At 51.1% G+C, this 24,002-nt stretch overlaps 1 non-coding gene across 1 annotated transcript; it reads left to right on the top strand.

Annotated features, from left to right (window-relative positions):
• The first annotated feature begins 6,792 nt into the window (after window positions 1–6,792).
• On the top strand, window positions 6,793–6,874 carry trnas-cga (transfer RNA serine (anticodon CGA)). The gene has a single exon. It is a non-coding gene; the product is annotated as a tRNA-Ser (tRNA).
• The last annotated feature ends 17,128 nt before the right edge of the window (window positions 6,875–24,002 follow it).

Genomic DNA, 24,002 nt, shown 5'->3' with positions numbered 1-24,002 from the left:
GGTTCACAGGGGGAGTTAAACAGGGGGGAGGTTCACAGGGGGAGTTAAACAGGGGGGAGGTTCACAGGGGGGGAGTTAAACAGGGGGGGAGGTTCACAGGGGGGGAGTTAAACAGGGGGAGGTTCACAGGGGGAGTTAAACAGGGGGGGAGGTTCACAGGGGGGGAGTTAAACAGGGGGGAGGCTCAGAGGGGGAGTTAAACAGGGGGGAGGTTCAGAGGGGGAGTTAAACAGGGGGGAGGTTCACAGGGGGAGTTAAACAGGGGGGAGGTTCACAGGGGGAATTAAACAGGGGGGAGGTTCACAGGGGGGAGTTAAACAGGGGGAGGTTCAGAGGGGGAATTAAACAGGGGGGAGGTTCACAGGGGGGGAGTTAAACAGGGGGAGGTTCAGAGGGGGAATTAAACAGGGGGGAGGTTCACAGGGGGGGAGTTAAACAGGGGGGAGGTTCACAGGGGGAGTTAAACAGGGGGGAGGCTCAGAGGGGGAGTTACACAGGGGGGAGGTTCACAGGGGGAGTTAAACAGGGGGGAGGTTCACAGGGGGAGTTAAACAGGGGGGAGGCTCAGAGGGGGAGTTAAACAGGGGGGAGGTTCACAGGGGGAGTTAAACAGGGGGGAGGCTCAGAGGGGGAGTTAAACAGGGGGGAGGCTCAGAGGGGGAGTTAAACAGGGGGGAGGTTCACAGGGGGAGTTAAACAGGGGGGAGGTTCACAGGGGGAGTTAAACAGGGGGAGGTTCACAGGGGGAATTAAACAGGGGGGGAGGTTCACAGGGGGGGAGTTAAACAGGGGGGAGGCTCAGAGGGGGAGTTAAACAGGGGGGAGGTTCAGAGGGGGAGTTAAACAGGGGGGAGGTTCACAGGGGGAGTTAAACAGGGGGGAGGTTCACAGGGGGAATTAAACAGGGGGGAGGTTCACAGGGGGGAGTTAAACAGGGGGAGGTTCACAGGGGGAATTAAACAGGGGGGAGGTTCACAGGGGGGGAGTTAAACAGGGGGAGGTTCAGAGGGGGAATTAAACAGGGGGGAGGTTCACAGGGGGAGTTAAACAGGGGGAGGTTCACAGGGGGAGTTAAACAGGGGGGGAGGTTCACAGGGGGGGAGTTAAACAGGGGGGAGGTTCACAGGGGGAGTTAAACAGGGGGGAGGTTCACAGGGGGAGTTAAACAGGGGGGGAGGTTCACAGGGGGGGAGTTAAACAGGGGGGAGGTTCACAGGGGGAGTTAAACAGGGGGAGGTTCACAGGGGGGGAGTTAAACAGGGGGGAGGTTCAGAGGGGGGGAGTTAAACAGGGGGGAGGTTCAGAGGGGGAATTGAACAGGGGGGAGGTTCAGAGGAGGAGTTAAACAGGGGGGAGGTTCACAGGGGGAGTTAAACAGGGGGGAGGTTCACAGGGGGAGTTAAACAGGGGGAGGCTCAGAGGGGGAATTGAACAGGGGGGAGGTTCAGAGGAGGAGTTAAACAGGGGGGAGGTTCACAGGGGGAGTTAAACAGGGGGGAGGTTCACAGGGGGAGTTAAACAGGGGGAGGTTCACAGGGGGAATTAAACAGGGGGGGAGGTTCACAGGGGGAGTTAAACAGGGGGGAGGTTCACAGGGGGAGTTAAACAGGGGGGAGGCTCAGAGGGGGAATTGAACAGGGGGGAGGTTCAGAGGAGGAGTTAAACAGGGGGGAGGTTCACAGGGGGAGTTAAACAGGGGGGAGGTTCACAGGGGGAGTTAAACAGGGGGGAGGTTCACAGGGGGAGTTAAACAGGGGGGAGGTTCACAGGGGGAGTTAAACAGGGGGGGAGGTTCACAGGGGGAGTTAAACAGGGGGGAGGTAACTTCACCACAGTAAAAGAGGTGGTGGGGGAGTCACCTCATCGTTCCAGACGTAATGTACAAAAACTCTCCGCTCCGGCTGATCAACGTGTATGCCCCGGCTCTGAAGGACGAGCGGCTGGCCGTCTTCCAGCTGCTCCCACTGCTGCTGGCGATGTCCAGGCCGGTCATTCTCGGCAGTGACTTCAACTGCATCATCGATGCGGCTGGACGATCCGGCAGAGCCGACAGCAAACTGGACGCCACGTCCAAACTCCTGATGGAAGTGGTGAAAGACTCCAAGCTGTGTGACGTCTTCAGCAACCCTGCAGACAGAGCGGCGCGTCAATACACCTGGTCCAGACCAGACGGGTCCGTCCGTTCCAGGATAGACTTCCTGTTTGTATCCCCGAAGCTCAAGGTCAGATCCACCAAGGTCACTCCAGTGTTCTTCTCTGACCACTGCCTCCTCCTGGCCGACTGTCACCTACAGGACGATCAGAGAGTGGGCAGGGGGACATGGAAGCTGAACGTGAAACTGTTGACCTCAGGAAACATTGAGGAACTGACGAGGGATTACAAAGGTTGGAGAACCGTAAAGCCCCTCTTTGATTCCCCAGTGCACTGGTGGGAAGCCATCAAGGCGAACATCAAAAGGTTCTTCATCCTCAAAGGTGTTCAGAAGGCGAGAGAGAGGCAGAGGGAAACGTCCCGACTCCAGAAAAGCATGCAGAATCTTCTCCTGCTGCAGTCGATGGGGATCGATGTCGGGGAGGAACTCAGAGAGGTGAAGGACCAGCAAGCCTCGCTCTTTGCCTCCGAGGCCTCCAAGATCATCTTCCGGTCCAGAGTCCGCTCCGTGGAGCAGGACGAGACTTGCTCGCGCTTCTTCTTCCAAAAGGTGCACAGAGAGAGCTCTGTGATCAGCAGCCTGAAGGAAGAGGACGGCTCGGTCACGTCCTCGCAGCCCGACATACTGAGGATCTGCAAATCCTTTTATGCCGGACTGTACGACGCAAAGCCCACAGACAGCGCGGCCTCCCACTCCTTCTTGTCGTCTATCACGGAGGTTCTAGACGACAGCAAGCGGGAGAGTCTGGATCACCCGCTAACTCTGGACGAACTGACAAAGGCCGCCCGTTCCTTCGAGAAGAGTAGGACTCCCGGAAGCGATGGCTCTGTGGGACTGGATAGGCCCAGACCTGCTGGACGTGTACGGGGGTATGCTCCTGGCAGGCAGCATGTCAGACTCCATGAGGAAAGGCATCATCCCCCTCATCTACAAGCGGAAGGGGGAGAGGGAAGAAATCAAAAATTGGCGACCCATCTCACTACTTAACGTGGACTACAAAATTCTGTCCAAGGTCATCGCCAATCGGGTCAAGTCAGCCCTGGAGGTGGTGATCCACCCCGATCAGACCTGCGCCGTACCCGGCAGGAAGATCTCTGATAGCCTGGCGTTACTCAGGGATACGATCGCCTACGTACAGGACAGGGGGGTGAACACCTGCCTGATCAGCCTGGACCAGGAGAAGGCCTTTGACAGAATATCCCACACGTACATGATGGACGTGCTCTCCAAAATGGGGTTTGGGGAGGGAATCTGCAATTTGATCCAACTGCTCTACACAAACATCAGTAACGCAGTTTCAATCAACGGGTGGGAATCAGAAAGCTTTCCGATCAAATCTGGAGTCAGGCAGGGCTGTCCTCTCTCCTCCGTCTTGTTCGTGTGTTGCATCGAGCCCTTTGCCGAGTCCATCAGGAGGGATGCGGGCATAAGAGGGGTGACGATCCCAGGCAGCGGAGGCACTCAGGTCAAGGCCTCCCTGTACATGGACGAAGTCACCATCTTTTGCTCGGATCAGCTGTCAGTCCGCAGATTGATGAGCATCTGCGACCTGTTCGAACTGGCCTCGGGGGCCAGGGTAAATCGCACCAAGATCGAGGCCACGTTCTTTGGGAACTGGACCGACCGATCCTTTGTCCCCTTCACCGTCAGGTCGGATTACCTGAAGGTGCTGGGGATCTGGTTCGGGGGGGCCGGGGCGTGCACCAAAAACTGGAAGGAGCGTATTGCCAAGGTGAAGCAGAAACTGGGACTGTGGGATCGACGATCCCTCTCGATCGTGGGCAAGAACCTGGTCATCAGGTGCGAGGTGCTCTCGGTGTTGCTGTACGTGGCGCAGGTCTGGCCCATACCTCGCTCCTGCACCGCGACAGTCACCCGAGCCATCTTCCACTTTGTCTGGAGATCAAAAATGGACCGTGTCCACAGGGTCACGATGTACAAATCTCCAGAGAAAGGGGGGAAAGGCGTGCCCAACGTGGCCCTCATCCTGATGGCCACCTTTGTGTGCGGCTGCATCAAGCTGTGCATAGACCCTCAGTAAACACAAAGTGTCACTACGTGCTGAGGTTCTACCTGTCCCCAGTGTTGAGAAGGATGGGCCTGGCCACGCTGCCACGGAACGCTCCATTGAATTGGACCGTTCCGCCCCACCTGTCCTTCGTGGACAGGTTTGTGGAGAAAAACACCTTTGACCACAAGGCGATCAGTAAGTGGTCCGCATGTAACGTCCTCGAGACCCTGCGGGAAAAGGAGATGGTGGATCCTGTCGGTTGGTTCCCCGAGCAGACTGTCAATGTCATTTGGCAGAACGCCTCATCGCCGGAGCTTTCAAACAAGCACCAAGACCTAGCTTGGCTGGTGGTGAGAAGGGCCCTTCCCGTCAGATCCTTCATGCACTCCCGGACTCTCAGTGCCACCGCGCGCTGTCCCCGAGGAGGCTGTGGTGGAGACGAGACCGTCACCCATCTCCTTCTGGAATGTGCCTTTGCAAAGAAGGTCTGGAGAGAGATGCAGTGGTATCTGTCCAGGTTCGTCCCGAGCAGTTCCGTAACACAGGATTCTGTGCTCTACGGGCTGTTCCCGGGGACGCACACTGAGACGGACATCAACTGCTGCTGGAAGACCATTAACTCGGTGAAAGACACTCTTTGGTCTGTCCGAAACTTGCTGGTCTTCCAGCACAAGGAGCTGTCCTCGACCGAGTGTTGCAGACTGGCACATTCCAAGGTCAGGACTACGTGCTCAGAGACACACTGAGGACGGGTGCGGCCGCCGCAAAGGCTCTGTGGGGAAAGGCAACCGTTTAGAGCCTTCCCGCCATTGTAAACCGAGGGGCTGCAATCAGGGAAAAACCCCCTCGGGCAGAATGTAAAATACAAATTGATGTAATGAGATGTAATGTACCTGTAATGGATCTGTAATGGATCTGTAATCAATCGTTTGTATTGATTGTGATCCAATGAGGCACCCTGGAGTGCCATGAACTGTAATTATGTACAATGTGTAAGTGTACTGTTGGAATCATATTTGAACTGTACTTTATGTAACCTGCAGATTGTATAATCTGTATTGTGTACGTTGGAATGTGATATGGTGACTGTATTGTATGTACTGTTGCAAATTTTATGAATAAAGTATATTTTTGGAAAAAAAAGTTATTAATAGATTAATTTCTGCCCTTCTCCCCAACCTTCCGAAATACACCACACTCATTCTATTCCAGTAAAATCAGTTTGTGAAGATTTGGATGAAGTGCCTTGTCTGAGCGGCCTGAGGCGCCCGGTTTCGGCTCCAGTTAAATCTCACAATTTGTCGTGGATCAAATTCATAAATTGTCGCTCCAAATTTTTCACATTCGGCAGCACCCGGAGTGAGTAAAACTTCCGGTCCGTTTAATCTTTCTACGGATGTTATATTTATGAATTTATCTGGTGATGATTTTTCGGTCCAATTGATTTGCTTCTTCCAGAAAACCGACCCGTCCTCAATCCACGTCCATCGGATCATCTCAAAACCGAGCTTTAAACAAAAATATAAAATATCGGAAAGACACGGGGATCAGTGAACATCCATGGAGACAACAGACTGGTTTCCTTCAGGGCTTTGGAATTTTAATAATAGTGAGCAAGGTGAGATGGCAGTGAGGCCGAACACTGACGGACAGGTGCGGTAATTATGGGGTTAACAAGACCAATTCCAACTCTCGTCAACAAAGGCGGAGAAACTGAGAGATCCTGTCGGAAGGTGGAGAGAAAGGAATGTTCAATGGAGGCGAGAAACCCTGTCCCGAGATTAGAAACTGATTGTAGATTAGGATTAATGGGTGAGAGGAGCACAGAGACCGCCCGATGGTTTTATATAAATTACTCATTGATGCCTAAAGGGTGGAGTCTGACCCGGGAATAAGGGTTGGGGGAGATTCACAGACTTGTCTTTCTTATAAAGATTGTTTAATGTCAGCCTCTCTCCTGCCCTGACTGTCCGGGAACAATTTAGACGAGGTGTCCCAAAGCAGGGTGATATTAATACTCACACACGCCTTTTATAAAGTTCCATAAAGGACTGTTTCTTGAAAAGGAAATAAATTCCAGGGTTGTGGGGAGAGAGCCGGGGAGTGGGATTAATTGGACAGATCTTTCAAAGAGCCCGCACTCGGCAGCTCATTTCATTCTGTTTCATTTAACTCTTTTTGTACCTGATTCAATAAAAACCCTCCATACTTGACAAACCTGATTCCTTTAGACATGTTGTGTTTCCGATCATCTGTATTAGTGAGACTCAGCATTTCACTGATCGAATTCCCACTCTGAGTCTTTCGGCAGGTATTTACTTTGTGCCCCGATAATGCGAGTTTCTGGGGCGAAATACACAGGGAATGTGGTTTTAGCGGAGAAGAAGCGGAGTCTGAGGCTGATCCATGTTATCCAGGAGCAGAATACAATATTCCTGCTCTTCATAATCATATCCTGCAGAATATTCCATACTGTTCTCAACATCTTATATTGCTGGTGAATATCGGAGGGGTCATTATTGTAATGTTCGCTGAGATTCTGTGAACTTCCAGTAAATTGATTCTCAGTGAAGCAGTGAAATGGTTTTTCTCACAGTGCAGCTGTGTATTAGGCGCGTCTCCTGTGTAGCTGCGATGGCCGAGTGGTTAAGGCGTTGGACTCGAAATCCAATGGGGATTCCCCGCGCAGGTTCGAACCCTGCTCGCAGCGGATGTTTGCGGCTCAGTCTTTTAAATTCTTTAATCCGCTCCCTCTGGAGATCACTGGGCCCGAAACTGCTCAGAATTCCGTCCACAACATTTTATCAACCAGATTGACCAGGCGGCTCACCACCACCTTCTCCAGGGCAATTAGTGATGGGCAATAAATGCCGGCCTCGCCAGCGACGCTCACATCCCATGAACAAATAAAAAAAAGATTGACACAAAGCGTGTAATTGAAAACACCAATAATATTTTGGGGTCAATTCGTACTTTTTCGGCTTTCTGTAACTAAATAAAATGCAAAGCTTAGTGAGAAATAAACACACAAAATGGCACAATTTAATAAAGAGTTTTATTAAAAGCAATGTTTGGAGGGAAATGCGGAATTAGAACTAAACCCGCCCATTGTTAAAGTGGAATGGAATAAATTTCAGAGCAGTTCTTTTGTGGAATGAGTTATTATACCCGGAACTGTTACTTTAATTAATTGCAGAAAAACAGCTGTAAAATTGCGGTCTGGATGGGATGCACTTTAGGGAAGATGTGAAGGCCTTAGAGAGGATAAACCCAGAAACTACAGGCCAGTCAGTTTAACCTCGGTGGTGGGGAAACTTTTAGAAACGATAATCCGGGACAGAATTAACAGTCACTTGGACAAGTGTGGCCTGTAGTTTCTGGGTTTATCCTTACAACCTTTTTTGATCAATGGTGTAACATTTGCAATTCTCCAGTTCTCTGGCACCATCCCCGTATCGAAGGATGTTTGGAAGATTATGGCCAGTACCTCCGCAATTTCCACCCTTACTTCCCTCAGCAACCTAGGATGCATCCCATCCAGACCGGGTGACTTATCTACTTTAAGTACAGCTAGCCTTTCTAGTAACTCTTCTTTATCAATTTTTATCCCATACAGTATCTCAACTACCACCTCTTCTACTGTGGCTTTGGCCATATCTTTCCCTTGATAAAGACAGATGCAAAGTACTCATTTATTACCTCAGCCATCCCCTCTGCTTCCATGCGTAGATCTCCTTTTTGGTCCCTAATCGGCCCCACCCCTCCTCTTACTACCCATTTACTATTTGTATGTCTGTAGAAGACTTTTGGATTCCCTTTTATGTTGGCTGTCTGTCTATTCTCATACTCTCTCTTTGACCCTCTTATTTCCTTTTTCACTTCCCCTCTGAACTTTCTATATTCAGCCTGGTTCTCACTTGTATTAACAGCCTGACATGTCATACGCCCCCTTCTTCTGCTTCATCTTACTCTCCATCTCCTTTGTCATCCAGGGAGGTTTATAAAATCTTTATAAAACACTGGTTCGACCACAACTGGAGTATTGTGTCCAGTTCTGGGCACCGCACTTTAGGAAGGATGTGAAGGCCTGAGAGAGGGTGCAGAAGAGATTTACTAGAATGGTTCCAGGGATGAGGGACTTTAGTTACGTGGAGAGACTGGAGAAGCTGGGGTTGTTCTCCTTAGAGCAGAGAAGGTTAAGAGGAGATTTGATAGAAGTGATCAAAATCATGAAGGGTTTAGATAAAGTAAATAAGGAGAAACTGTTTCCAGTGGCAGAAGGGTCAGTAACCAGAGGACACAGATTTAAGGTGATTGGCAAAAGAACCAGAGGCGACATGAGGGAAATGAATTACGCAGCGAGTTGTTCTGATCTGGAATTCACTGCCTGAAAGGGCGGTGGAAGCAGATTCAATAATAACTCTCAACAGGGAATTGGATAAATACTGGAAGGGGGGGGTGGAATTTGCGGGGCTATGGGGAAAGAGGGTGGGAGTGATTCCAATTGGACAGCTCTTTCAAAGAGCTGGCACAGGCACGATGGGCCGAATGGCCTCCTTATATGCTGTATCATTCTACGAGTCTATGAAAACCATTAGTGAGGAGGCCGTTAAACGGGTGATCTGACGGGTAGCATTTTCTCTCCACCTTTTCCCAGTTATTTACGGTGAAATGTTTACCCGGTATTGGGGGAAAAGGGGGGACAGTTCCATCTTTACCTTTCCATCAGTGTTTCTTTTGTTCTCTCTTTGAGATCAATATAGTGAAGGGAATCCCAATTTTAGTTGCTGATTCCTCGGTGTTTTATCCGATGCAAATTCAACATTCCAATCGAATCCATTCGTTATTCTCCAGTATCCCACGGTGTGTTTTATTACACTGCGTTACCTGCGTCTGTTTACTGATAAATGTTTCTTCATATCCTGGTGAATAACGAGAAGCAGTGATACAAAATCTGTCTGCACCATTCGCCAAGTAAGGCTGTAACCGAGTCTCACCGATTATGTGGAGTTGAGGCCATTCCTGCAGTTAGTTCGTATTGTGTGATCCTTTTAATCTCAGGAGCAGGGGTTCGAGTCCTGCCCGAGTCTCACGCTGTGTGAGGGAGTCTCTGGGTCAGTCTGTTATCTATTACAAATAAAAGTGATTTCGAATCACAAAATACTGAGCTGAATTAAAGGTGCAGAAGCCGTGTTGAATTGTCCTCTTTTGGATCTTTCTGTGCCTCCATGTGAGGGATAGAATTTCGGTCTATGAGTTTTTCCCAGGTTTTTATGTGAGTGTGGCCGGCATCTCTTCCCCGTCTCAAACTGAGCGGCTGCTCGGCCACCTCAGACCACAGTCAACAGTCAACCAGGTTGGTATCACACAGACCGGGACTATGTTTATCAGTTGCATGAGAAAATCGTTCAGTTCTCAGTTCTCTTGTAAGTTAAAGCTGAAGGGCCCACTTGCCCAATGAAAACATGGGCAAGGATAACAGAACCAGATCGAAGCTCAGTGGGCCAGTCACTGACCCACTGCTCGGTCTAACGGCTGAGGCTCCTACCGGTCAACTATTGACAGTGAGTCAGGAGATGGCAGGTTTGATAGTGTAGTGTTTGAGAGTCCTGTCGTGGATGTGGGATCGAATCTCACTCTTGTCGTTAATGTGTTCACCGTTTGATGCACCGCTTCCCAGCATTCTTACATCAAATAAGTCTTGGATCCTATTCTTGTGAATGTCCCCCTGGGGTTTCTCTTCTGTGTCCCTGCATTGATTATATTTTATTAAAGTGAAGCCGGGAATTAGAATTCATCACCCAGTTGTAATGGAATGGAGACCGAATAGAGATCACGGATGGACGACAGATCTCTGCCTCTGTCTCTAACACTTCATTCCTTCTTTCCTTCCTCTGGGATTTACACCGAATAAAAGATTAGCAGAAATAGAAAATGACGAGGGAGCAGAAACATTATATTTTGGTAAGAGATTTAACTTCAAAACTATTTAACAATCCTGAACCAGTCCAGTTTTCAGATTTGTACCAAATCTGTACAGAACTAAGGGCCGTAAATATAAGATGGTCATTAATCAATCCAATAGGGAATTCAGGAGAAACTTCTTCACCCAGAGAGTGGTGAGGATGTGGAACTCACTCCCACAAGGAGCAGTTGAGGCGAATAGAATAGATGGAATTAAGGGGAAGTGAGATAAGCACACGAGGGAGAAAGGAATCGAAGGAGATGTGGATAGGGTGAGAGGGAGAGGGGAGGGGGGAGGCTCGTGTGGAGCACACACAGGGATAGACCTGTTGGGCCGAATGGCCTGTACATTCTATGTAGTTGTTCCTGTTAAAGTTGATTCCTTCACCCGCTTTTCATAAACAAAACTGAACCGTGCGGGAACCGAATTGAGGTGCGGTCATGTTGCGAGCCCAGGACCATCTCTCACTGTTGAAAGCTCCTGTCCTGAACTACAATCCCAGCCAAGACTCAGTGAGCAGGAACTGCACCGATTTAAGGACTATCAGCCCGCCAGCATTTCCTGTATTTTACCAGCTCCCGATTCTTCGCTCGCTGTTTGGAACCAGGAGAGAAATCCTTGGTTGAAGTGCGGACCAATCCGTCTATTCCATGGTGGGTTTGTTAACAATAACCGCGGGAGTGGGACTGCAATCCAGTCCGGCCTCTGCTCCTGGTCTCTGTGTGTCTGGATAGAGGAGAATCCCTCCCTCAAACACCGGGACACCGGGAATCCTGTCAGTCTGCTCCAGGGACACGGTCAGGAGCCGCTGAAACCTTCCAATTCCCAATTCCCACTAAGGAGGAAGCGGTGCTGCAGGAGGGCGAGGATTCAATGATTGGCCATTGTCAGTGTGTGATCCGCCACCCTCAAACTTTCAACCTTCAGCTCTGTGTCTTCAGCTCTTTGTGGTGGTGTTACTGATGGGGAGTGTTGGTCACCACAGTGGGCAATCCTTGTGATCCACCGACAGGGTCTCTCCTCAAACCTGACAGCAATGATCTCTCAGCACTGCACTGAGCTGGGACACGAAAGACATTCAATTAGTGAATTCAGTACTTCAAACAGAAAACATTAGTCCCTCCCACATCCTGATAGGTTCGGCTTCCTGTACTTTAATAATTCTGATACCAACCCGTTCTTTATTTTTCTTTTTTTTTGAAGTGTAGCCAGGTTATTTGGTGTGTTTCAGGCCCCCCTTTGATAAGAAGGGGGTGTTTAGGGTGTGTTCATGTGCAGTAAACCAATAACCCAAACCAAGTGTCAAATTAAGATTTTATTATCTTTGTCCAGGATGCACTCCAGCCCCTGCGGTGCCCACCGGTCACGGAAAGCCTCAAGTGTACCAGCAGACTCCGCGTGCTCCCTCTCCAGGGCCACCCGGGCGCAGAGAATTCCGCGGAAGAGAGGCAGACAGGCCGAGCGACCGCCCCCACGGGCCGCGAGCAACCTGGACCTGTGGATGGCCACCTTGGACAGGCCCAGCAGCAGGCCCACGAGGACGTCCACTGACCTGCCCGCCCCCCTCCTCACCGGGCGGCCAAAGATCAGGAGCGTGGGACTGAAGTGCAGCCAGAACCTGAGGAGTAGCCCCCTTAAATAATGGGACAGGGGCTGCAGTCTCCCACACCCCGTGAACAAGTGAAACACGGACTCATCCAGGCCGCAGAAATTGCAGGCGTCCTGGGAGTCCGTGAAATGGTGTGACCGCCTGTTGTGCAACACCCTCCACCCCAGATCCCCAATGGTACACGGGAGGACCCCCGAGTAGAGAGCCCCCCACTGGGGACCCCCGCCTCCACCGGACGGCAGGATGGTACGCCAGGGCGTGTCCGGGCGAGAGACGAGGGCGAGGATGTGGAGAGTGTGCAGGAGCAGCCCGTACAGGAAATCCCTCCGCGCAAAGTGAAATGGCACGGAGGGAATTTCCGAGAGACGGCTCAAGTTGTGAGGCACAGGGTTCCTCAGTAACCCCGATACCCAAGTTTGAGGGTGGCGGATCACACACTGACAATGGCCAATCATTGAATCCTCGCCCTCCTGCAGCACCGCTTCCTCCTTTGTGGGAATTGGGAATTGGAAGGCGTCAGACCCTGGAACGGGAGGTTCCGGGGTCTGACGCTGATGAGGAATTCCGTCCGACCGGGGGTCAGATCAGACGGGATAGCTCCACGTGCTTCAGTCTCCTCCATATCCCGAGTGGAGTCAGGGCCGAGCGCCGATTTCAACACCCGGATGGTGGCGACCGCATCCTGGACACGCCACGAGGACCTCCGCGCGGCCAGTGTCCCCGGCGCCTTCCAGCCCACCCCCCGCCATCCAGGACATCCCTGACTCTGGTTACCTTACCGGCCAGGGCCATCCGGTCCATCAGCCGCGAGCAGCCGAAGCCAACACTGCGGGGGAACGGATTCCCGAGCAGCAGCTCCTGCAGGATGGCCGCCACCAGCAGGAGGCAACCATATTCCAGATCCTGAACAGATCCTGGTAAAAGACAGGCAGCTCCTGCAAAGTCCCCGGCCACCCGGCAATGAGATAAACAGGAGCTGTGTGTCGTAGTTTAGGCCGTGCAGCCGGCGGTGTGCAGTCGCCAGTGTACGCCATCTGGGAGGACCCTCAATGTACAGGTATCGCCGCAGGGTCGGAAGGTGGAAAGAGGCCACCTGGGTGTGGAACTCACACCAGTCCCTGAGCGGGAGACTCGGGACCTCAGCAGTGACCCAGTGCATCCCTTTGGCCCAGAAGAAGTCATCCAACCCGTCCTGATGTGAGCTTCAATTACGGGTTATTTCTCCCCACATTCCCGGCAGGTTGGGTCCCTAGTGGAGAGGGCTGATCCTGTCCTGACAGGGATTGGGGATGTTTACTTGTGCTGTGTGCTGTTTGCTGGGTTGTTTTAATTGGATAAACTGATGTTCCACTGCTGCGGACACGCGGGCTCCCAAAGTCTTGGGTCTTCTCAACCGTAACTACCTATCTCGGTGCTTACATGAATTGCACAGAATGTACAGCCGGTGTGTGTGCTGCACACAGACCTTCTCGCACCCCTCTTCATCTAACCCCATCTATTCCTTTCTCCCTCCTGTTTATCTTGCTTCCCCTTAAATGCAACTATTCTATTCACCTCAACCACTCCTTGTGGGAGCGAGTTCCACATTCTCACCACTCTCTGGGTGAAGAAGTTTCTCCTGAATTCCCTATTGGATTTATTAGTGACTATCTTATTTCTGGCCCCTCGTTTTGGTCTCTCCCACAAGTAGAAACATTTTCTCTAAGTTTACCCTATGAAACACCTTCATAATTTTAAAGTCCTCTATCAGGTCACCCCTCAGCCTTCTCTTTTCTAGAGAAAAGAGCCCCAGCCTGTTCAATCTGTCCTGATAGGTATATCCTTTCAGTTCTGGTATCATCCTTGTAAATCTTCTTTTCATCTGCTGCAGCGCCTCTATATCTTTGTTAATATGGAGACCGAACTGTTCACAATACTCCAAGTGTGGTCTCCCCAAGTTATAGTCCAGCAATTTTATTTTAAATTCACAAGCTTTCGGAGGCTTCCTCCTTCGTCAGGTGAACGCTGATTTCCAACAATGTTCACCTGAGGAAGGAGGAAGCCTCCGAAAGCTTGTGAATTTAAAATAAAATTGCTGGACTATAACTTGGTGTTGTAAAATTGTTTACAATTGTCAACCCCAGTCCATCACCGGCATCTCCACATCATGGCTGTACAAGTTTGACATACCTTCACTGCTTTCCAATTCTATTCCGATAAAAATCAGTACGACCAATCTTTAATATATTTTCGGTTTCTGGATGTTTTTCTATTACATCATTTAGGAAAGATCCCAGCATTTTTCACACCTCCGATATTGAGCTTCTCTATGGATTTACTGAGCGGGTGATAAGCCTCCTGTTGAGAGAGTGTTAAGCTTGATTGAAGCTTGTATGTTCCTACTGGGGGGGAGAGAGAGACAGAAAGAGCACTCTGTATTGTACAAACATAAACTGCCCCTGTGTCTATGTCTCAGGAGCTGATTTGAGCCCCTCAACGCCACAACCCCCACTGAGCTTTTGAGCCATTTGTCCAGCTTTGTTCACTATTCCCCAGCTATGTGGCACAATGGATAAGTGGTATAAACTGGGCGACATGGACATGTTGGGCCGAAGGGCCTGTTTCCATGTTGTAACTTCTATGATTCTATGATTCTATATTGCAGTGGGCTTCTAGCTAATGGTTGAAAAGTCATTGTAAGATTGTTGGTGCGAGTCCCACCTGAGTTGAACTTTAGCTCAGTGTTTGGTGGTTCTGGTGCTGAACAAAACCTCAACTGGTTCATTTATGGCCTTCAGGGAAGGGGAACTTCCGCCCAGACATTTCCTGTCATACAAGTGGCTCCAGTCCCACCTGACATTATTGATGCTTAATCCACTCTGATCTGGATTGGCGAGCTGCCAAGAAGGAGGCTGGCTCATCAGCTGTTCAGGGAATTCATAGATGAGAAATACAAAAACATGGCCAGGGCAAAGTTATTCCACTGTCTGCACTTTATCCCCATTCAGTCTCACTGTCCAACTATAATCTACAGGAAGTAAAGATCACTTCACCATATTTAAACACATTGTTTTGGACACTAGGGGAGTCAAGGGATATGGGAATCGGGCGGTTAAGTGGAGTTGAGGTACAGATCAGCCATGATCTGATTGAATGGCGGAGCAGGCTCGAGGGGCCGTATGGCCTCCTCCTGCTCCAATTTCTTATGTTCCCTTGAGAATCCCTACATGGTCAGTTTTCAGTAAAATATTAAAATGCCTACGTGGCAAAGAAGCAGAATGCAAAATGGTTAGAAAGGGTTAATTAGTCAGTAACTGAGATTGGTACAGGTGGCCTGGCCTCCTGCTGGGCCATATGTTTGCGTAGTCAGCAGGTTTGCATGGTCTTATCAATGTAGAGTCTTTGATGTGATTCAAGGACTGGTCTGAATGTCTCCATGTTTATGGCAGATCAATATAGGTAACGAGCTTAGCCAAAGTTGAAAGACATTCCAAGTTGGAAGGTGAGGAAGTTATCCCCTTTGATGTCTAACTGCAACATGGTCAGCACATGATTATCTATGATTGGCCGGAAATAATGTAACCTCGCATGGCAACCTACGCCCGGCTTATGATTGGTGTTGACCCTCGTTAAGTATGTTCCAACCCGATTGATCTGTATAAAAACGTGTGGATTTCTGTATGTTTTTGTTCTTGCTCTGCCAGCATAGAGGGACTCTATCAGGAGTCCAAATCAATGCTGCAGACTAAGAACCCTGCTATTAAAGTTGTGATGAACTTTAAAATGTATTCGACTTCAGTTTTTACTGAACCAGACTGAGGGGAAAGAATCCAGATCGTCACCCTGGCCACGTCACTCTACTTTGTAATGCTGGAGGAGGAGGGAGAAGAGAGAGATTGCCATAGACTCAAGGCCCGGAGACTCCAAGCACAACGAATTAGGCACCACAGAAAAAGATTGTACCCCTCTCGCAGGTACGGGGCCCACAAATTGTCCAGGCCACGCATGGGCGACGAGGAGATAATGGACGAGCTGGTTTGGCCTTACTAAAGGGACAATTGGTCAATATGTGACTAGCTGCAGGATGGTCTGAATCCTCGGTCCACAAGCTGCAGGGTCATCACCGTGGAGATGAAAGTCACCACAGCTCTGATTTTTTATGTGTGCAGATTCTTCCAGGTATCCTGTGTCGCATCAGTCAAGGGGCAGTGAGGAGCAGCTTGCAGCAGCTCACCGAGACCCAGTTCCACAGGGTTAAGGACTTCATTCAATTTGGTATTTCACTGGCGGAGCAAAGGCCGCAGGCACTTGCTTTCTATTGTGGAGATTCTTGGAGCGATTGATGGGACACGTGTGGTACTGAAAGCTCCTCTTGAAAACCCGCAGAGCTTCATGAACAGGAAGGAACTGCACTCCCTCACTGTGTAGATTGTATGTGACGTGGGTCAGCTCAGCCTGCACGTTAATGCTCAGCTCCTGGGTGCATTTCATGATGTGATGGGAACATGGGGGCAGGAGTAGGCCATTCAGCCCCTCGAGCCTGTTCCACCATTCAATGAGATCATGGTAGACCTGTCATCTAACTCCACATACTCGCCCGAGCCCCATATCCCTTAATACCTTCAGTTAACAAAAATCTATCAATCTCAGATTTGAAATTAACTGTTGCTTGTGGAAGAGAGTGTTCCAAACTTCTCCCACCCTTTGTGTGTAGACGTGTTTCCCTCACTTCACTCCTCAAAGGTCTGGCTCTAATTTTTAGACTGTGTCCTGCCATCCGAGACTCCCCAACCAGCGGAAATCGTTTCTCTCTATCCACCCTATCGGTTCCCTCGAATATCTTGCGTGGGTGCAGGTCATGATTTGATGGTCCCCACACCAGCACCTTGAGCCCCATTGGCCCAGTTCGAGTCTCCAATCGATTACCGTGATTGGTTACGCTGATTCATGGGCATGCATGAAGGGATACTTGATCATATTAACTGACTCGCTAATTCACTTCAACTCACAGAATAAAGTTTCTCACAAAAACACATAGAACACAATTGTGTAATTACTTTGAGTTTCTCATGCTGATAGCTGTCCTCCCTTTAGATAGAGAGGTAGCTGACTACAGGAATAAATGACCATATAGCCTTGAGACTAGCTACAGACCCACTGATAATAAAGGCAGTTTCTTAGGGAAAAGCACTTTCCCAGGCCTGCGTCCAAGATATCAAGATGGCCATGGGAACTGGAGGGTGGGTTCCCTATTTTGATTGACCAACTACCTGAGCCAATAAAGAATGTCCGTGTACGCCCATATTCTGTGACAGGTGGGCGTTGTTACTGAGCTGTTTCTTGAACTTGGCGAAGATGTATCCTCAATCATTGTCTTCAGGTGCTCTTCCACTTGTATACAAGTAAATAAATTCTCTCGTACCACTTTTCTTTGGGTATTAATGCATTGTATAGAATAAGTAATATTAAGTTTGCACAGGTGATCTACTGTTCGGGTTCGTGTTTAGTTTGCGTGGACACAATTTCACAGCCAGACGGGCGCAGTGGGCATATTTTGGGTGTAATTGGTCGATCGTGCCCTGGGAGGAAGGTTTAAGAATTACAATCATGAACCAGCGCTGCCCCTGCAGTGTAGGTCAGTGTTTAATCTCCTCCCTGGATAGTCAGCTCGAACCGAGAATCAGTTAATAATCGACAGCAGGGGAGTCCAATACAGGGCCCGTGGGATGGGTCAGGCCTGAGGCACCCTTTAATCCAGCCCAGCGCTGTGCTGCGCGGAATGTGAACATGTGTCCTGATACGGGCCACGAATCTCCCAGGAGAACGGCCCCTGTAAACCTGGCACCACAGCAGTGTCCCCACGCTGCAAGACCCTCCCTTTCCCTGAGACCACCCTCCCTCTCCCTGACCCCACCCTCCCTCTCCCTGAGACCACCCTCCCTCTCCCTGAGACCACCCTCCCTCTCCCTGAGACCACCCTCCCTCTCCCTGAGACCACCCCCCCTCTCCCTGACCCCACCCTCCCTCTCCCTGAGACCACCCTCCCTCTCCCTGACCCCACCCTCACTCTCCCTGACTCCACCCTCCCTCTCCCTGAGACCACCCTTCCTCTCCCTGAGACCACCCTCCCTCTCCCTGAGACCACCCTCCCTCTCCCTGACCCCACCCTCACTCTCCGTGACTCCACCCTCCCTCTCCCTGAGACCACCCTCCCTCTCCCTGACTCCACCCTCACTCTCCGTGACTCCACCCTCCCTCTCCCTGACTCCACCCTCCCTCTCCCTGACTCCACCCTCACTCTCCGTGACTCCACCCTCCCTCTCCGTGACTCCACCCTCCCTCTCCCTGACTCCACCCTCCCTCTCCGTGACTCCACCCTCCCTCTCCCTGACTCCACCCTCCCTCTCCGTGACTCCACCCTCCCTCTCCGTGACTCCACCCTCCCTCTCCGTGACTCCACCCTCCCTCTCCGTGACTCCACCCTCCCTCTCCGTGACTCCACCCTCCCTCTCCCTGAGACCACCCTCCCTCTCCGTGACTCCACCCTCACTCTCCGTGACTCCACCCTCACTCTCCGTGACTCCACCCTCCCTCTCCGTGACTCCACCCTCCCTCTCCCTGACTCCACCCTCCCTCTCCGTGACTCCACCCTCCCTCTCCGTGACTCCACCCTCCCTCTCCGTGACTCCACCCTCCCTCTCCCTGAGACCACCCTCCCTCTCCGTGACTCCACCCTCACTCTCCGTGACTCCACCCTCACTCTCCCTGACTCCACCCTCCCTCTCCCTGAGACCACCCTCCCTCTCCCTGAGACCACCCTCCCTCTCCCTGAGACCACCCTCCCTCTCCCTGACTCCACCCTCACTCTCCGTGACTCCACCCTCCCTCTCCCTGACTCCACCCTCCCTCTCCCTGACTCCACCCTCACTCTCCGTGACTCCACCCTCCCTCTCCGTGACTCCACCCTCCCTCTCCCTGACTCCACCCTCCCTCTCCGTGACTCCACCCTCCCTCTCCCTGACTCCACCCTCCCTCTCCGTGACTCCACCCTCCCTCTCCGTGACTCCACCCTCCCTCTCCGTGACTCCACCCTCCCTCTCCGTGACTCCACCCTCCCTCTCCGTGACTCCACCCTCCCTCTCCCTGAGACCACCCTCCCTCTCCGTGACTCCACCCTCACTCTCCGTGACTCCACCCTCACTCTCCGTGACTCCACCCTCCCTCTCCGTGACTCCACCCTCCCTCTCCCTGACTCCACCCTCACTCTCCGTGACTCCACCCTCACTCTCCGTGAATCCACCCTCACTCTCCGTGACTCCACCCTCCCTCTCTGTGACTCCACCCTCACTCTCCGTGACTCCACCCTCCCTCTCTGTGACTCCACCCTCCCTCTCCCTGACTCCACCCTCCCTCTCCGTGACTCCACCCACCCTCTCCATCTTCTGAGTGCCTGGATGGTGAGATAGAGAAGGGGCTTGGACAAGTGCAGGGATCAGGAGACTGAGATTAGGTCAAGTGGAGAGGGTGAGAGGGGACTGGGGTTCGGGGATTGCATGCTCTGGTCGGAAAAGGAGACAGGTGAACAGGGGTCTGGAGATGTCTCGGGGTTCAGAGACTGGGAAATGGGGGCTCGGGATGGGGAGAGATAGTCTAGGGAATGGGGATCGGGACATTGGGGCTCGGGCGGGGGTTACAGTGGGAGACTAGGAACTGAATGTCGGGGGGAGTTAAGGTTTGGCCGGGGTGGGGGGTGGAGCCGGGAGCAACAGCTGTGTGCTGAGTGGGAGCGGCGCAGAGTGAGGCGCCGAGAGTAAAGGGGTGAACAGAGGGTTCTCACTGCTCATAGGGAGCATCACAGTCTCCAATGTGTGGAGTGAGAAGCAGGAGGGTCAAGAATGGCCGGCAGTGGTCCATTGTAGTGCTGTGGAGATCGGACGAGCACTCCCGCTGCCCCCCACTCCCCCCGCACTCCCCCTCCCCCTCTCCTACACTCCCGCTGCCCCCCACTCCCGCACTCCCCCTCCCCCTCTCCTACACTCCCGCTGCCCCCCACTCCCGCACTCCCCCTCCCCCTCTCCTACACTCCCACTGCCCCCCACTCCCCCCGCACTCCCCCTCCCCCTCTCCTACACTCCCGCTGCCCGCCACTCCCGCACTCCCCCTCCCCCTCTCCTACACTCCCGCTGCCCCCAAACTCCCCCAACCCCAAACTCCCGCTCCTCCACTTTGGAAGGAAAATCAGAAAGGCAGATTATTTAAATGGTGATAGATTCGGAAATGTTGATATGCAAAGGGACCTGGGTGTCCTTGTACACCAGTCACTGACAGCAAACATGCAGGTGCAGCAAGCAGTTCGGAAGGCAAATGGTATGTTGGCCTTCATTGCAAGAGGATTTGAGTACAGGAGCAAGGATGTCTTACTATAGTTATACAGGGCCTTGGTTAGACCACACCTGGAGTATTGTGTGTAGTTTTGGTCTCCTTATCTGAGAAAGGATATACTTGCCATAGAGGGAATGCAGCGAAGGTTCACCAGACTGATTCCTGGGATAGCAGGACTGTCGTATGAGGAGAGATTGGGTCGACTCGGCCTGTATTCACTCGAGTTTAGAAGAATCTCATTGAAACGTATAAAGTTCTGACAGGGCTAGACAGACTGGATGCAGGGAGGATGTTTCCCCTGGCTGGGGGGGTCCAAAACGAGGGGGCACAGTCTCAGGATATGAGGTAGGACATTTAAGACTGAGATGAGGAGAAATTTCCTCACTCAGAGGGTGGTGAACCTGTGGAATTCTCTACCACAGAGACTGTGGAGGCCAAGTCATTAGATATATTCAAGAAGGAGCTAGATAGATTTCTAGACACAAAAGACATCAAAGGGTATGGGGAGAGAGCGGGAATTTGGTATTGAGATAGAGGATCAGCCATGATCATACTGAATGGCGGAGCAGGCTCGAAGGGCCGAATGGCCTATTCCTGCTCCTATTATCTATGTATCTACTGTTGGCCAGAGGCTGCAGAAGGCTGCTGAGCTGGATTCAAAGTGCTAACAAAGACACTGACCTTTTGAACTGAGGTGACCTGGAGTTCAGTCACTGGTCTGAACTGGCCAGAACCGGTTTGAATTCGTTCCGCTTCTTACAGAAACAAAGAAACGGTGATGCTACCTGAGCCCTTGGAACAGAGTCAATCAGGGGATGACATCGGTCACTCCAGCAACTCTGAGCCAACCGGAGAAGACAGCATCGTTCGAAAAGACAGACTTGGGGAATAAAAACTGAGGAATTGCTGGCTTGGTCTCAGTGTGTGTCTTTGTTTGTTTGTGAGAGAGAGAGAGTGTGTGTGTGTGTGTGTGTGTGTGTTTTTGTTGGTGTGTCTTTGTTTGTTTGTGAGAGAGAGAGAGAGTGTGTGTGTGTGTGTGTGTGTGTGTGTGTGTTTTTGTTGGTGTGTCTTTGTTTGTGAAGGAGACTCTGGGAGACTCTGGAAACTAACCCTCGTGGAAGTGGGAACCTTGCGTCAAGGACGTGAAGACTGCGTCGAGGACGTGGAGACGACGTCGGGAGTAAGAGGGAGAATTGCCTGGCCAGCAGCGTCTCTCCTTTCCGGGTAATATAATATCCTTTCTATTCTGGGACCACTCTGGGAGTGTCGTCAGGAAACCTAGTGGGTGTGTGTTTAAAGCCTGATACTCGGGGAGTATTAATAGAGAAACCTAGTGGGTGTGCGTTTAAAGCCTGATACTCGGGGAGTATTAATAGAGAAACCTAGTGGGTGTGCGTTTAAAGCCTGATACTCAGGGAGTATTAATAGAGAAACCTAGTGGGTGTGTGTTTAAAGCCTGATACTCGGGGAGTATTAATAGAGAAACCTAGTGGGTGTGTGTTTAAAGCCTGATACTCGGGGAGTATTAATAGAGAAACCTAGTGGGTGTGCGTTTAAATCTTAGTTTGAGTATAAACCTGTCTCACCTGCTGTAAACTACATGCCTATATCTAACTAGACGTATAAGCGGTATGTATATGATCTAATAACGTTAATAAAGCGAATTGAGAATTAAGAGAGAATTGACTCTTCTCTGTGTATTAAGCCAATAATCATAACCGGTGACTTCCGGTCAACATATTTGGCGTCCCTGGGTGGGCTCCAGGATAAATCTCTCCGTTGCGTCAGTGGGAGCCTCGAGGCGAACCGAATTTGGCAAAGTATACAGAGAACAGGAGTTTGGGTTCATTCATAGTTAATAACATAAGATGACGAATAAAGGGAAATCACCAAGCCCTGGGGACTTGGACTGTTTTGATTGGAAGGGACTCCTTCAAAAATACGTAATCGGGAAGTGGCCGCAATACGGGGATTATGCGGGTCACATTGGAGACAAGGGAACGCCTGTTGGGGAGGTCCTTTGGAAAATTGCGCAAACAAAGATGTCAGATAGGAAATTTAAAAAGATACAGAAGTCCGTAGCGATCGGATGTTTACTTGAGGAATGGATAGAATGCCAACAGCAGGCTAGGAGAGAGAAAGAAGAGACTCAGAAAATCCAAGACGGATTAGGGGAAGAGAATAAAAAACTCCGTGAGGAGATCGCCCGCCTTAGTGAGAAGGTAACTGATCGACAGGGACAGAGAAGTGCAGATTTGATGCACATGAACCAATATCAGTTACAGTGCGAAAAATTGACTAATGAAAAGAGTAAGAGAGAGGGAGAAGCCCAAGCAGCTAAAGCTGAGGTGGAGAGATGGAAACAACAATGTGGTGATTTAAAAACTGCTATGAATGTGATTCACAGAGCAGCTCAGGAGAAGAGGAGTAGTACTGGCGATCACACAACGTGTCAGAAACTGATAGGGAGGCTGCAAGATCAGCTAGCTGCACAGAGGGGCATATTGTGTGCTTTTGCACCCGGGAGAGGTGAAGAAAGTGGTTTAGGGGATGTAGATTGGGATGATTTAGCAGACAAGGCGGATAGATACAGCAGCAGTGATGGGGAACCTCCACGAGGGGACCCACCGCCAGCATATGCTCCAGAGCAGGAAAAACCGTCTGCCCCAATGGCCCCCCTTGTAACCACTAGAGCACAGATGGGGGAAGATGGTCAGGATATGACATATTCCACCCCACTTGGGGTACAGGAACTGAGGGTTATTGTGAAAGATATTGGAACGTGTGCGCCTGGGGATGATCCTAGGGAGTTGTTCCTAGCGGTCAGGCAACAGAGAGCGATACACGGCTTAGATGATGCTGAGGAAAGGAAATTAATCCGAATGTGCCTACACCCACATATACACTCCGCCCTACCGGAGGAACAAAAACTTGGTAGAGGCACAAATGAGGCCTTAAAGGACCAGGTATTATCTGTCATGGGCGATAACAGAGGGGATCCAGTGGAGGCGCTGATGAGATGCTATCAAAGGAAAGGTGAACACCCCACTGTATTTTCGGCCCGCATTTGGGCGGTGTTTCAGGGGGTCTATGGTACAGACTTAGACAGGGATAATTTACAGCAGGAGGTTAGGAACCGATGGCTGAGAACACTAGTGTCGCATGGCACTGAGGAGTCGAGGAAGGCACTAGATCAGTTTGACCCCGCTGATGACACACATACGGAACCCTGGATAATTAGGAAGATGGTTAGAGTATGGGAAAGGGAAATACCCAAACGATCCAAGGCATCCGGGGACAGAGCAATGCCTGTTAAAGATCAGGTGATAATTTGGAGAAATGAAGGGAGGGGACCTACTAAGGGGGAACCCCCTCCAGATTATCAGACAGTGGGAAGAGGTAGAGGCAAAGGAAACTTCTCAGGAACGGGGAGAACTCAAGGCGAGGTGTCCAAATGCTATAACTGTGGCCAAGAGGGACACTTCGCAAGGGACTGCCCGAACCAGAGACGAGAGAGTGCAGGTCGGGGAAGGAATCAGAGCCGACCCGTGGAAGGGCCGAATAGACCAAGTCCTCAGTGTGATACGATAGAAATATCACCGAGTTCCGGGTTGTACCCTGAACTGCAATAACGGTCTCAGGCCTCTCCGTTATGGGTGTGTGACGTGCGGTGGGATGACACGGGGAGACCCCTAGTGAATGGTAGGGTCGGAGGCCGCCCTCTTACATTTCTTTGGGACACAGGGGGATCTCGAACCACCGTTAACACCACTCAGATCAATGACATAGATTGGAAAATTCAAAATAAAATTATTGTAAGTGGATTCACAGGGCATTCACAAGTGGGATATGTGAGTGTACCGTTGGAAGTCGGTGTGGGAGGCATAGTGATAGAGCATTCAG

Source organism: Heptranchias perlo, unplaced genomic scaffold (assembly GCF_035084215.1).
Source record: "Heptranchias perlo isolate sHepPer1 unplaced genomic scaffold, sHepPer1.hap1 HAP1_SCAFFOLD_128, whole genome shotgun sequence".
Taxonomy (NCBI): Eukaryota; Metazoa; Chordata; class Chondrichthyes; order Hexanchiformes; family Hexanchidae; genus Heptranchias; species Heptranchias perlo.
Note: the sequence above shows the minus strand (reverse complement) of the source record. Positions and strands in the feature narration are given on the sequence as shown.